A 12,336-nucleotide genomic window follows, 5' to 3' on the forward strand; every position below is an offset into this window, starting at 1 on the left:
GATGAATATGTCAATGATTTAATGCTACAGTCTAAATTTCCAAAAATTTATAGAACTACGAATGTTTTGGTGTTGCATTTTATGTTTTATAATCTCGGAGATTGTAATTTACCTTTTGGTGCATGAATTTTATGGAAATTGGTTGACTCAAACTAAGTATAATATTATGAATGTGAGGGGGAAAGATCTGACATTTTCATCACGTGTTCTGAATGAGGTGTAGGGGACCCCACAATGTGATGCTGACATTTTTAACGAGTAGAAGTATAAACCTCCATATAGGGATATCTGACATTCTTTGTGTGTGGTTGAGTCTAATTCTAGGTGGGAAAGGAGTAATGAAACAAGTAGGCATAACACCCTCCATTTTTCTAATTTCAATTAGGTGGCTCGAGTGTGGTTGAAAATACTGTGTAGCGTGTTCTTTCCTGCCAAACACTTGACTGATGTGACCTGGGATAGGTTGGTTTTAGTGTACATGTTGATGAAGGGGATGCCCATTAATATGGGGGCAATTTTGCAAAAATAAATATGATGAAGTTTAGGAATAACTTTAGGTGGAGATTTTGTTAAAGGGATTAATTACCTATTTTCTATGGAGTCATGAGATTGAAAAGGAGGATTTAGATATGAGTGTTGTTAGACACACAGATCTGATGGGTAAGTTGGTGGATGTCACGCGAACAAAGGTGCTAGACACATCCCATGGGCCTGTTTTTTCAGATCCAGATAGGCAAGCCCGAGATGATGTTGTTATGGCACACATGTTTGAGAAGCCTGAGCAGCTACAAATTTGAGGTCGTGTAGTCACTGATAATGAGATGGAGGCTTTAGTAGAGCTCTATCCCTTGATCAATAGTGCATCATATTTGTGCAAGACTGCTCCAACATTTTCTGAGCTGGTGGATGATGATGAGGCCATGGATGATGAGGAGGTTGGCTACACTGTGGAGGAGGCAAAAGCCTTAATGGTTTTCAACCGCGGCGATGATGAGGCCTAAAGTCTTCAGGAATTACTCCTACCCTTTTACTTTGTTTTGCTTTTGCACTGAGAAGAGTGCTTATCTTTAAGTGAGGGGTGAGAGTGTTTTACATGTATATAGTTCTTTACTGCTTTATCAAGTCTAGTTTCAGTCTTTAGTTATTTTTGCTTTTGGGTTCTTCAGAGTTTATTTTTGATACTTTTACTAAGGATTGTCCCTTTGAACCATATAGGATTAGTTTATTGTTTTATTGAGACTTAGAGTAGTCTTAGAAGTGAAAGTTACCAGTGATATATGGATGACAACCAAATGAAGGGAAAATTAGTCACATAGAGGAGTAGGATGAACAAGACAAACCTTTGTCTTTTGAAGCTATATGCCAATAAGTCAGCCAAACTTCATGGGTAGTTATACTTAGAAAATTACAATGACCTGTTCACCTTGTAATTAGCATGTGTTCTTAAGTTTGACTCAAATGTGGAAATTTGGGCATAATTGTGTAAGTAATACCGCAATGCAAGTTGTATGAGCATGTTAGTGATATATCCGTATATGTGTAATAATGCCATGCGTGGTGAAAATTGGTTAGTTCTTTTTTGACTTGATATCTAAAACTTGCCTTGTGTGTGTTGAATGAGTATCTAGGAGGACTTAAGGAATGAGATTGAGTCATTTCTTTGAAACAGGAAATTCTTGAATCTACTTGTATGCGTACAATGAAATTTCCCCTTGTGAAGCTCTATTGAGACTTTAGCCTTATGCATTTGATAAGCCACATGATAAGCTGAAACCCAATGTTTGATACCAAATATTTTGATCCTGTTAAGATCCTTAATGCACTATGTTAAGAAGGAAGGGTTGAAAAATATGGTTGAATAAACTAGGGGAATTGTTACATTGTATGGGAAAAGAAAATCCTAATTTGGCCCTGGTCCTAAGAGACAATGTGCACCCCCACTAAAATTGATGGTGGCTAATCTAAGATGATGATTTAAAAATTAGCCATGGTCTATCAAGGATAAAGTGCACCTTATTCGGATGAAAATCTAGAGTTTGGGTGGATAGTGCAAAAGCATATATCTTTTCTAAAAAAAAAAAGTAAATAAAATAAAAGGGCAAATGTGGAGAAATTAAGGGGTATTTGGTTGTGATGAAGGGTGTACTAGAAAAATAGAATAGTTATGAAGGATGATGTTTACTAAATAATAGTATGTGCATTAGGGATGAGTATTCACTACAATGAATTCCAAATATTCCCTCCATTGCCTAAATCCTACATTACAACCAAATGAATGTCCGCTTGTTTCCTTGAGAAGTACAATGTGAAAGTTTAGCTACACGATAGGCAAGCATATGACATGTTGAGGAAAGTGAGAACTTCACTTGTACGCGTGAGTTACTTGTTTGAAAAAATAGATCTTGTGATTTTGACATTGCTTGAGAAAAAGGTTGTACTAAAAACATAAAAAAATGAGGGCATCTATGACATATGGAGGAGTATCTAGTAATGTGTTGGGATGAGTTTGCATTATCCCAACAAGGAATCATTTGATTACCATGTGTTGTACTTGGCATATTTGTGGAAAACTATTGAATCCAATGTATACAAAACGATCATGATTTAAAATGTTTGGTTTATTTTAAGGTGAAGTGATAAAGACAAGGGGTTGTGATATAGATTTGATAGTGTAAAGATTGTTTGAGGACATATAAAAGCTTAACTTTGGGGTGGTGATCTTTGGCATATTTATATGCCTAATTAGTCGATAACTGCCCATGTTTTAATAATATTCAAGGACGATCTTTAGTTATTAGCTTGATTTTGTGATTGATTGTTTTATGAAGCACTTACACACATGAATAGTAATTTAATGAACTCTAGAAGAAATTGGAGCTGGAGCGAATAAAAAAAAAGGAAAAGAGAGAGATGTGCAAAAAAAAGACTAAGTGAGGAAGCACCTAGGCGAGGCACACTGGCAGGCATGTCACGCCAAGGCATGTCGCTCAAACACTGTGTTGGGGCACGATTGTGGTGCGCCACGCCAACATGTGTTAAATTCCCGAACGCTATGCGTAATAGCGGAGCGCCGCTCCAAGAAAATTCTGACTTTTCCATGTTTTCGGCATTAATTAGGAGTTCAAATTTGAATAGGATTTGTATGGAACTTTACATACTACTATAAATAGATCATAGGGCTGCCATTGTGGGTAGTCGACTTTTGTTTAGTGTGCAAGGGCAATAATCAAGTTTGTAATCATCCTAACTCTTCTATTTTATGTATTTGTTTATGAAATTAATATTTCCTTGATTACTATGAGCATGAGTAGCTAAACACCCTACTTCTTGGACTACAACTACATTTTGATTGTCGAGTATTTGATGCTTTATGAATTAATCTTCGATAGTTAATTCAAATTATTTTTATATTCTTGTTTTACTATTTCTTGACTGGCTGTCTAAGAATAAATCTAGTATCTAAATATTGAAGTTACCATAGGAGTGATTTGATAGACCAGAGAATATAGAGAGCTCGGTCCGTCAATTAAATTGAGACGATTATTGTTCAGGATCGACATCCAATAGATGAACACCTTTGTTGGTTACGGAATAGGATGAAATACAAATTCTCACTAGTTAGTCTATTTATCCCCGCTCAACGATGTAGTTAGATAGCTAACTGGGGTAGGCGATGAGAGGTGGCTAACTCAGATTATAATATCAACCCTATAAACCAGTAATTTGACAATTAAAGTTAGTTCTAAGCCGATTTTGTGATGCATGAAATTCGTTATATGTTGTAGCTCTGGAGTTGCTTTTAATATTGCCTGAAAGATTACATTAAAGTCGTTCACCATTATTAAATTTAAATTCAGTCCATAATAGTCTTAATTAACCTTAAAACATTGAACCTACGAAATAGTTAAGATTCTCTTTAATTGTAGAATTACGTCTGAATATAAGTCAGTCATAAGTCACTTGGGAATGATAACCCGTTTCAAAAATAAATTATATTACTTGTGCGACCACATACAGTTGCGTGTATACTGGGAAGAAACAAATATCTTGAGGTAGAAAGTGTTATTTTGTGATTTCATTGGGATAGATTCTTGTATATATGAATTGGGTACATAGATCTAAGGTGAATTTGAGAAAAGAAATCGAATTAGAATGATTTAAGTTCTTGAAAATGAGATTGAAATTTGTCATGCGTCACCTTGGTAGGGTCAGGCGTGGCACGCCCCATCTCTGCCAGAGGGTTTTGGCGGCATGCCTGCAGTGCACTCAGATGGAGCCTCAGACCAATGGGTATGGCGCGGCGCGCCGAGGATGCACCTAAATCGACGTTTTCCCCAAATTTTCATGATTCAGTTCGATTAAGCCTTTCTAAAGTATTTTAATACTTCCTAATGGTTCTAACTACTCTAAATGACTTCTAATCTTATCGAAATCATCTAGAAATATGAATTACAACCTTGAATCCATAACTTCCAATCCAAGAAAAGTTTAGAGCCATGTCTAGAAAGTTCTTGGAGTCCTTTCGAGAAGTATTTTTCTAATGCTTTTAAACTTCTTTTATGGTATAAAAATCAGGTTGAGTAAAGGGTAAAGATAAGAAGAATAATTTTATTTCAAGTTTCATAAGTCTTTCAAAAACGTGTTCATCTCATTTTAAGACTTAAGTTTGTGTCCAGTTAGGAGTATGGTGAAGTCTTTTTTCAAAACAGTATATGGGAACTATGTTTTCCCACAGAAATATGAATAAATATTTTCACATTTAAAAAAAGGGAAACTGAGATTTCCAAGGAGGCTTTGGGCTTATTTTTAAAAACGAGTAATAACTTTCTTACATTAAGCAAGAAGGAAACTAATCTCAAATCACATAAGAAGTATGTTCTTTTTAAAAAAGAGCTAACATAATTATATTTTTGGGAGTAGTATTGAGCACATATATAGGGAAGAGTTAAGATAATTCCTAGCCCTCATAAACCATGTAGGCATCATGACCAGAAAATTGTCATACTTTTTAGATTATTCCTTTAGTTCTTTTTAGCACAGACTAGTAGATCATTAGGTAATTCAGGTCCTATATCGATGGTAAGGTGAAAGACAGCCCTGGCAGCGTGAGGAAAAACGTTGTATCATTACTCTAGCTCTTAAGTGATGATTTTCAGTTAGAGAAACTCCAAGAAAAGTTAAACGTATTTATATATATACATCAGTTTATTTGTATTTTTAAATACATCTCAGAGTTATTTGTATCCTTGTATACATTAAGAATTTATAGGTGTTTTATTCCGGAAAAGAGAAAAAATATTTTGTTTTGGAGATTTTTGACTTTTTGAGTCGCCACTTAATTTTGAGAAAACCTTTATTTTCAAAGTACTCAAACATATAAAATCAATTGAAAATATTTAAAAGGGTTCGGGGATTCAAATTGTATTTTAGGAAGGTGTTTAAGGCACCTAGAATATTCGTCTAAAACGGTTATCCGGCAACTAACTATTTGGCTAAAAATTGTTGATAAAATATTTCTTACAGTTATTTGAAAATGAATGCAAAAATAATTTTAAGATTGTTTGAAAAGTGAAAATTTATTCATCTGAGTGATTTTTAATTTGTCAAAATCTCTTAAGCCATTTATTTTATTTGATCGAGCTATTAAAACTAAAGTGGTGTTCTGCGGGGATTTGGATTATTGTAACTTTAAACTAGGGACAAGAAGGACATCAACTAATAATAAAAAACATGTAAATGAGAGAGAGATAGGGAGTGAGATTTGGGTCCAAATCCGGATTTTCTGTTTGCGTTGACCGGAATTTTTGACCCACCTGTTTTGGGTTTTTGACCCATTTTTCTTTCTTTTGTACCTGTCCTAGACTAAGCAAATAATAGATATAAAATAAATATTGGAACGAGAAGCAAACAACAAGGGATTATGCCCCAACAATAAATACAAATTTTCAAAATAAACTTTGGGCTCTCTACGGCCTATAACATCGACTTCTTATTTGATTCGAATTTTTCCAACTCGGGATCTCTCCGTCGGGTTTACGAATTGATCAACTCGGTAAATGGAAGTTGAACCTTCTCGGCTCTCTTTAAGTGTGAGGAAGAAAGAGAGTCCATAAAGACTAGGGCGGAATCATATGCAATAACATGATAAAATAAGGATTAATAAATAAATAGTAGACAAATATATCAAATTAATTACTATTCAAACAGAGGTATCCAACTCAAGGCGGCTTCAAACGCATGACAATTAATTTTAATGATTACACATAGGTACCAATGATCAATTAAATGGATGCTACACTTTTAAATAATTTATCCAATAGAGGATAAACAAATGACAAAGTCAAAATCAGCATTTTTCTCAAAGGTCAATGAATGATTGTAACAAAATAAGCGATTCACATGAATCCTTCTTAACATGAATTGGATCAAAACGATATAGCAAGAACTAAACTAACAAAATTTTTATTTAGATATGTGCTCAAACCCTCGATATAAGGTTAACAAAGTCGCACCAAAATGACATAAACAAAGAGGGAATTTTACTGTTTACGATTCCGAATAAAAGAAAAATGCTTCAACATGCAATGATAACCAAACCGAAACCAAGATGATGCCTCCAAGATCAGATGATAATACTCCAAACAAAATGAACAGAGAAAGAACACGTAAAGAAAGCACGAAGACGAAACTCGATGAATGATCACTAAATGAGCTTTAAAAAAAAACTAGAAGATAGGAGATGAAACTATACACGAAGCCATTGAGCTATAACCAAAACAAGCTAATTATAGACAGCTCCTTGAGACGAAACCAAATACCCGTAAACTCAAAAATGAAATAGAGCTCGACAGGAAAGCCAATACGCAGAGAAAATCAACATGAAACCATACAATAAACAAATAATATGATAAACAACCCGCTCAAAAAGATTTTTTAATGCTTCGCCATTCCATAAAGATGACATTAATAACACGATGAAGACACAATAAATAAAAAAACCTAACTCTGACAATCATAACGACCACAACATGAAGATAATGCAGAGGCAAAGACAAAGTTGACAAGACAGATGTTACCTTCAACGGGACAGTGAACTTGGGACAAACGCGAGGAGAGGAGATTCTACTACCACGAAACTCAAACACAAATGGAAGAGTAAGGATTTGGACAGCAACTCAACCCACAACCAAACTATTAACCTTTCTTCCGAGATCTATTCGCTATGTAAAAAAAATTTGCTCAAACTATCTTGCTAAGTGAAGAACATCTAAGAATCTCAAACAATTCTTTTTGTTCTCTTAGGATAAAAATAAACATATTTATCTAAAATTTGAGATGTTTCTCTGTGTTTTTGTCCCAAGAAATTTTCTTCAAAGAAATCTTTCCAGCTTTTTCGTTCTGCCTTGCCTTTTTTTTTTAAAAAAAAAAAATCCCCCTGTTCAAAGCAAATAGATATATTTATAGGAGAAGACACTAGGGTTTTGGATTGGGTAGAGCGGAGGATTTTGTTGAAAAGCTTTTGGGCAGAATCGGGTATTCACTTTTAACTACTTAATTCAAAAAAATTCAAAAACAAAATAGCTGCCCTGCTCATTGTACGATATCCCGCTGAGACAATGGCGCGGAGGGTTGGGATCAACAATTTGTCCTTCGTCTTTGACGTGGCACCATCTCGCTTCTTCAATGGATGATTTTGCAGGTGATTTTATCTTCTCTATCGTACGAGCAACTACGAGGAAGACGATTCCAAACTCGCGGCTTAGGGTCATGTCACGTTCACTCATCTTGCTGGAGCGACTTCTCTTTCGCTCTTCAGCGCATGGAAGAGACCATGATGCTTGGCTCGCTGGGAATTTTTCTTCTCCTTTTCCGTTGCTGGGTTTTCACTTTGGGGAAGAATAAGCATGGGTCGGGTCAAGGGATGAAATCCGGGTTGGGTCGGCTAGGAGGGTCTGGGACCTGTAAGACAAAAGACGATTGGAAATAGAAAAGTGTGCTGGAAAAAAAAGCTTGGGGCTGCTGAAATGTTGCCCGATTTTTTGTCTTAAAAAAATGGTTAGGATAAAGATGACTATTTAATTAAAATTAATTAACAAGTTTCTTAACTTTAACGAAATAAAATAACTGACATGATTGATTTAATTACAAACAAATTAACTTAAAATTATAATTATCACTCAAATTGAAATGAATTAGTAGAATATTTATAAAATCTTTTTGAGATGATTTTCAAATATTCGTGAGATATACTAATTATATAAAATCATATAAAGATATATATCGTTTTAAGAATTATTAATATCGAATAAAGCTATTTTGAAATGACTTAAAAAATATTTTAAATTTTATAAAGTCAGTTATCTCGACTCATCTGGAATTTAAGAAACTCGATGATTAATTTGCATCGGGGAGGTCCAAAATTGGGTGCAACAACTGTCCCTTATTTTACTTAGATTGATGCAAAAAATTCAAGGAAAATGAAATTGACCAAGCCAATTTTGAACGACCATACATTCATCTTTAGAGGAGGGATTTGCTACGGACTTTAGGAATTAAGGCCGAAACCCGAAAGAAGTCTTGCTATATATCTCAGGCTACATATGAACTCAGTTCACTTGTAGTTCGATACGCTTGATTTAATGCACGATTTTGAAATAAATCAAAAATCATCTCGATACTGGATTATGAAGGCACTAAGATGCTCGAGAATATTATGTAAGGGTGAATGTTTGATACAACCGAGCTTTCAACATCAAATCACCTGCATATCCTCAAACCTTATGAATCATACTGCTCGTATTTCAACTCGATCGGTCAAAATGAAAATCTATTATGCTAGACAACCTTTAGTTTTGGATAAGTGGCAAATTAAATTAATATTAAAAGGGGGCTTGTAACCTCTTATCCATGAATGTGGATCTATCCACACCCATAGGTAAGAACTTACACATACATAATTTTCAAAACTCTTGGCGCCTCGTCACTCAGATTGGAAACTTGCTTCCGACAGACACAAAAATATCCGGATGCGAGACCAAAGCTGACAAAACTAAAGAAAAACTCACATGCCTTCTGATAGGGGTGTGGTTTGATTGTGGTGGGAGTCGCCCCTCTGCTCGCATCCTAACAGTTTGACATTCCTCTTTGGACTGTGTCCTAGTTTGTTTCTAAGATAAAGTTCCACGTCGTGCTGCATCCTTTTTGATGTCGTCCGCACCTGTGGTTTCTTTTTATCAGAATTTATCATTTCGGATGCTCTTGACAAGGCTGAGATAAAACTCGTCAGCATAAAAATTCAATCAAAATTGGAGATAGTGTCTTTTACTGTGTTGACACTTAATTGTTCTCCTCGACATTTAACGTCAACTTGTTCGGTTTTACATAAAGCAAACAAAGCTTATGTCTTGTATTCGCAACATAATCTTCAATGTATTCTTAATTCGACGTCAACATAAAGAAAAGTTGATGCGGGGTGCTAGTATTTCTCTTGACATCGTCTTCGATGCTCTTCGTGATATTTACTTCTATCAAAATGAAAGAATGCAGTTGATGCCGATGAATAGATATTTCTCTAGGGTTGCACGATTTCCCCTTTTTTAGTAGTGCATGCCTTCTTGCGGGGCATGAATATCTTCTCGCGATAAGTAAATTTCTGCGAGGTGCATTTTTTCTGCGAGTCGCGATGCATAAATATCAACGAGGCATGGGATCTTCTTCTTGTGATGAATAAATTTCTGCGAGGTATGAAATCTTCTCGCTATGCCGAAATTTCGACGAGGCATGGAATCTTTTCATGATGCATAAATCTCCGCGAGGTATGAAAAATCCTCTCGCGATGCATAAATTTCAACGAGACATGGAATCTTCTCATGATGCATGCATTTCTACGAGGCATAGAATCTTCTCGTGATGCATAAATTTCTGTGAGGTATGAAATCCTCTCGCGATACTTAAATTTCAATAAGACATGGAATCTTCTCGTGATGCATAATTTTTTGCGAGGTATGAAATCTTCTCGTGATGCATGATATAAACTCGCGATGCATGAATATTGACTCGCGATGCATGATTTTCTGCGATGCATGGATATTGACTCGCGATGCATTATCTTTTGCGATGCATGGATATTGACTCGCGATGTATGGTCTTCTGCGATACATGAATATTGACTCGCGATGCATAATATTCTGCAATGATGAATAATCTTATTGCCTCCAATGATGATAACGGTAATACGACTTCCAAATAGTATATCGTCTTGATCGATAATAAAATAACTGACCCCTCCGGGTAATGCATAGTATCATATCAACACTATGACGCAAATGACATCCTCTATGGAACCATAAACTCTTTCTTGAGATTCTTGCTTGATTCACCTTCGAATCTAGTTGGACGTCCTTTATAAATTTCATGTCGTTGGAAATTAATTGAAATAAACAATGCATATTCCCAAGTCTCCAACATAAGAGATATAAAATGCTTCGTGCTTTTAGGAAAACTATTGATTTTGGGATATTTTTCTCCTCTTTGGACTTCTCCATATTCATCCATCAGAAGAATTTTCTAATTTCAGAGCAAAACTATAAACCTGCGTCCACAAAAAAATTGTTAGTTTTAAAAACAAACTAATCCGTGTTGATTTCTTCAGTTGTTTGCTCCTTGTCTTGCTATCTCCCATTTATTTCCTAATCTCCCGCTGTTGATAGATAAGACAAAATATTTTATGCCAAAACAAATGAAACATAAAAGGGAAATTTAAGAGAAATAATTTTTCGAGAGGCCAAGTCATGTCATATCAGACTTAACAAGCTTCTTTGAGTCTGATGCTTGAAGGCCTATCTAATCATTCACTGGGGAGTTTTCACAGTCATGAAACTTGCAGATAAATCCATGCTGAAATTTTGAGGTCATCCTCAAAATTTTTGTCCCAGTTAACTGTCTTGCTTATCTTTCAACTATAACTGAGCAGATCGCAGAATTTTTGAGATCTTCTAAAAAATGTTGTCCTAGTTGCCAATCTCTAGATATCTTCTGTCTTGATTTTCTGAGGAAGAATCTCTTTTTTGAGAATTTTGAGTCCCTCTAAACAGTTCTGTCCCAGATTCTATGGTAAAGAGGAGTAGAAATCTTACGGGATATATCACTGAACCCTTGTGGCGCCTACGTATCCCGTTGATGCAGGAATCAGGTCAAACGTAGTTCTCCTTCAAAAGTTAACAAAATAAAAAGAATTTACAAAAAAGTGACCGAGGCTTACATAGGTCGCCTACGTATCTCATTTTTGAGAATTCAGGTTGAACGTAGTTCAAATACAAAGAAATAATTAAAGGGGATAAATGGGGTGATCGAAGCTGACATAGGCCGCCTACGTATCTCATTCTTGAGAATTCAGTTCAGACGTAGTTCATTACAGGAGGGATAAGAATTTAAGCAAAACGAATACAAGAAAACAGAATGATTACTAGTAAATAATAGAAATGCAAACCGCAGCTTCACACGTATTATCTCTTAATAATATTCGAGTTGATTGTTTTCGGCCATGCTGGTGCCATCCATCTCCGACAAGACCAAAGCCCCTCCGGATAATACCTTGCGAACTATGTAGGGTCCTTGCCAATTTGGCGCAAATTTTCCTTTTTACTCGTCTTGATGAGGAAAAATATGCGTAAGAACCAAGTGACAAACTTCAAAATTCTTGATCTTACTCTCTTGTGAAAGGCACGAATCATTCTCTGTCTATAAAACTTACCATGACAGACAACAACCATTCTCTTCTCATAAATCAAAGTTATATGATCGGTCCACTTTCTCACCCATTAAATATTACTCAACTCATCTTCTTGGATGATTCTCAATGACAGTATATCAACTTCAGCAAGTATGACTGCTTCTGTCCCATACACCACCAAGTATGGAGTAGCTCAAGTCGATGTTCTGACAGTTGTCCGATAACCCAATAAAGCATATGACAACATCTCATGCCAACCTCGATGATTGTCAATCATCTTCCTCAAAATCTTCTTGATATTCTTATTGGCGGCTTTTACAGCTCCATTCATTTGGGGCGATAAGCGATTGAGATCCGGTGCGTAATCTTAAATTTCTCACATATATCTCTTGTCATGTGACTATTGAGATTTGTAACATTATCAATAATGATTGATTCTGGTATTCTGAACCTGCATATTAGATTGTTGCAAACAAAATTCGTTATAACTATTTTGGTTACCAATTTGTAAAATGCTGCTTCCACCCACTTGGTGAAGTAGTCAATGGATATCAAAATGAATATGTGTCCATTAGAAGCGGCTGGCTCTATCATACCGATGACAT

The sequence above is a fragment of the Solanum lycopersicum genome, chromosome 7 (assembly GCF_036512215.1).
Source record: "Solanum lycopersicum chromosome 7, SLM_r2.1".
NCBI lineage: Eukaryota > Viridiplantae > Streptophyta > Magnoliopsida > Solanales > Solanaceae > Solanum > Solanum lycopersicum.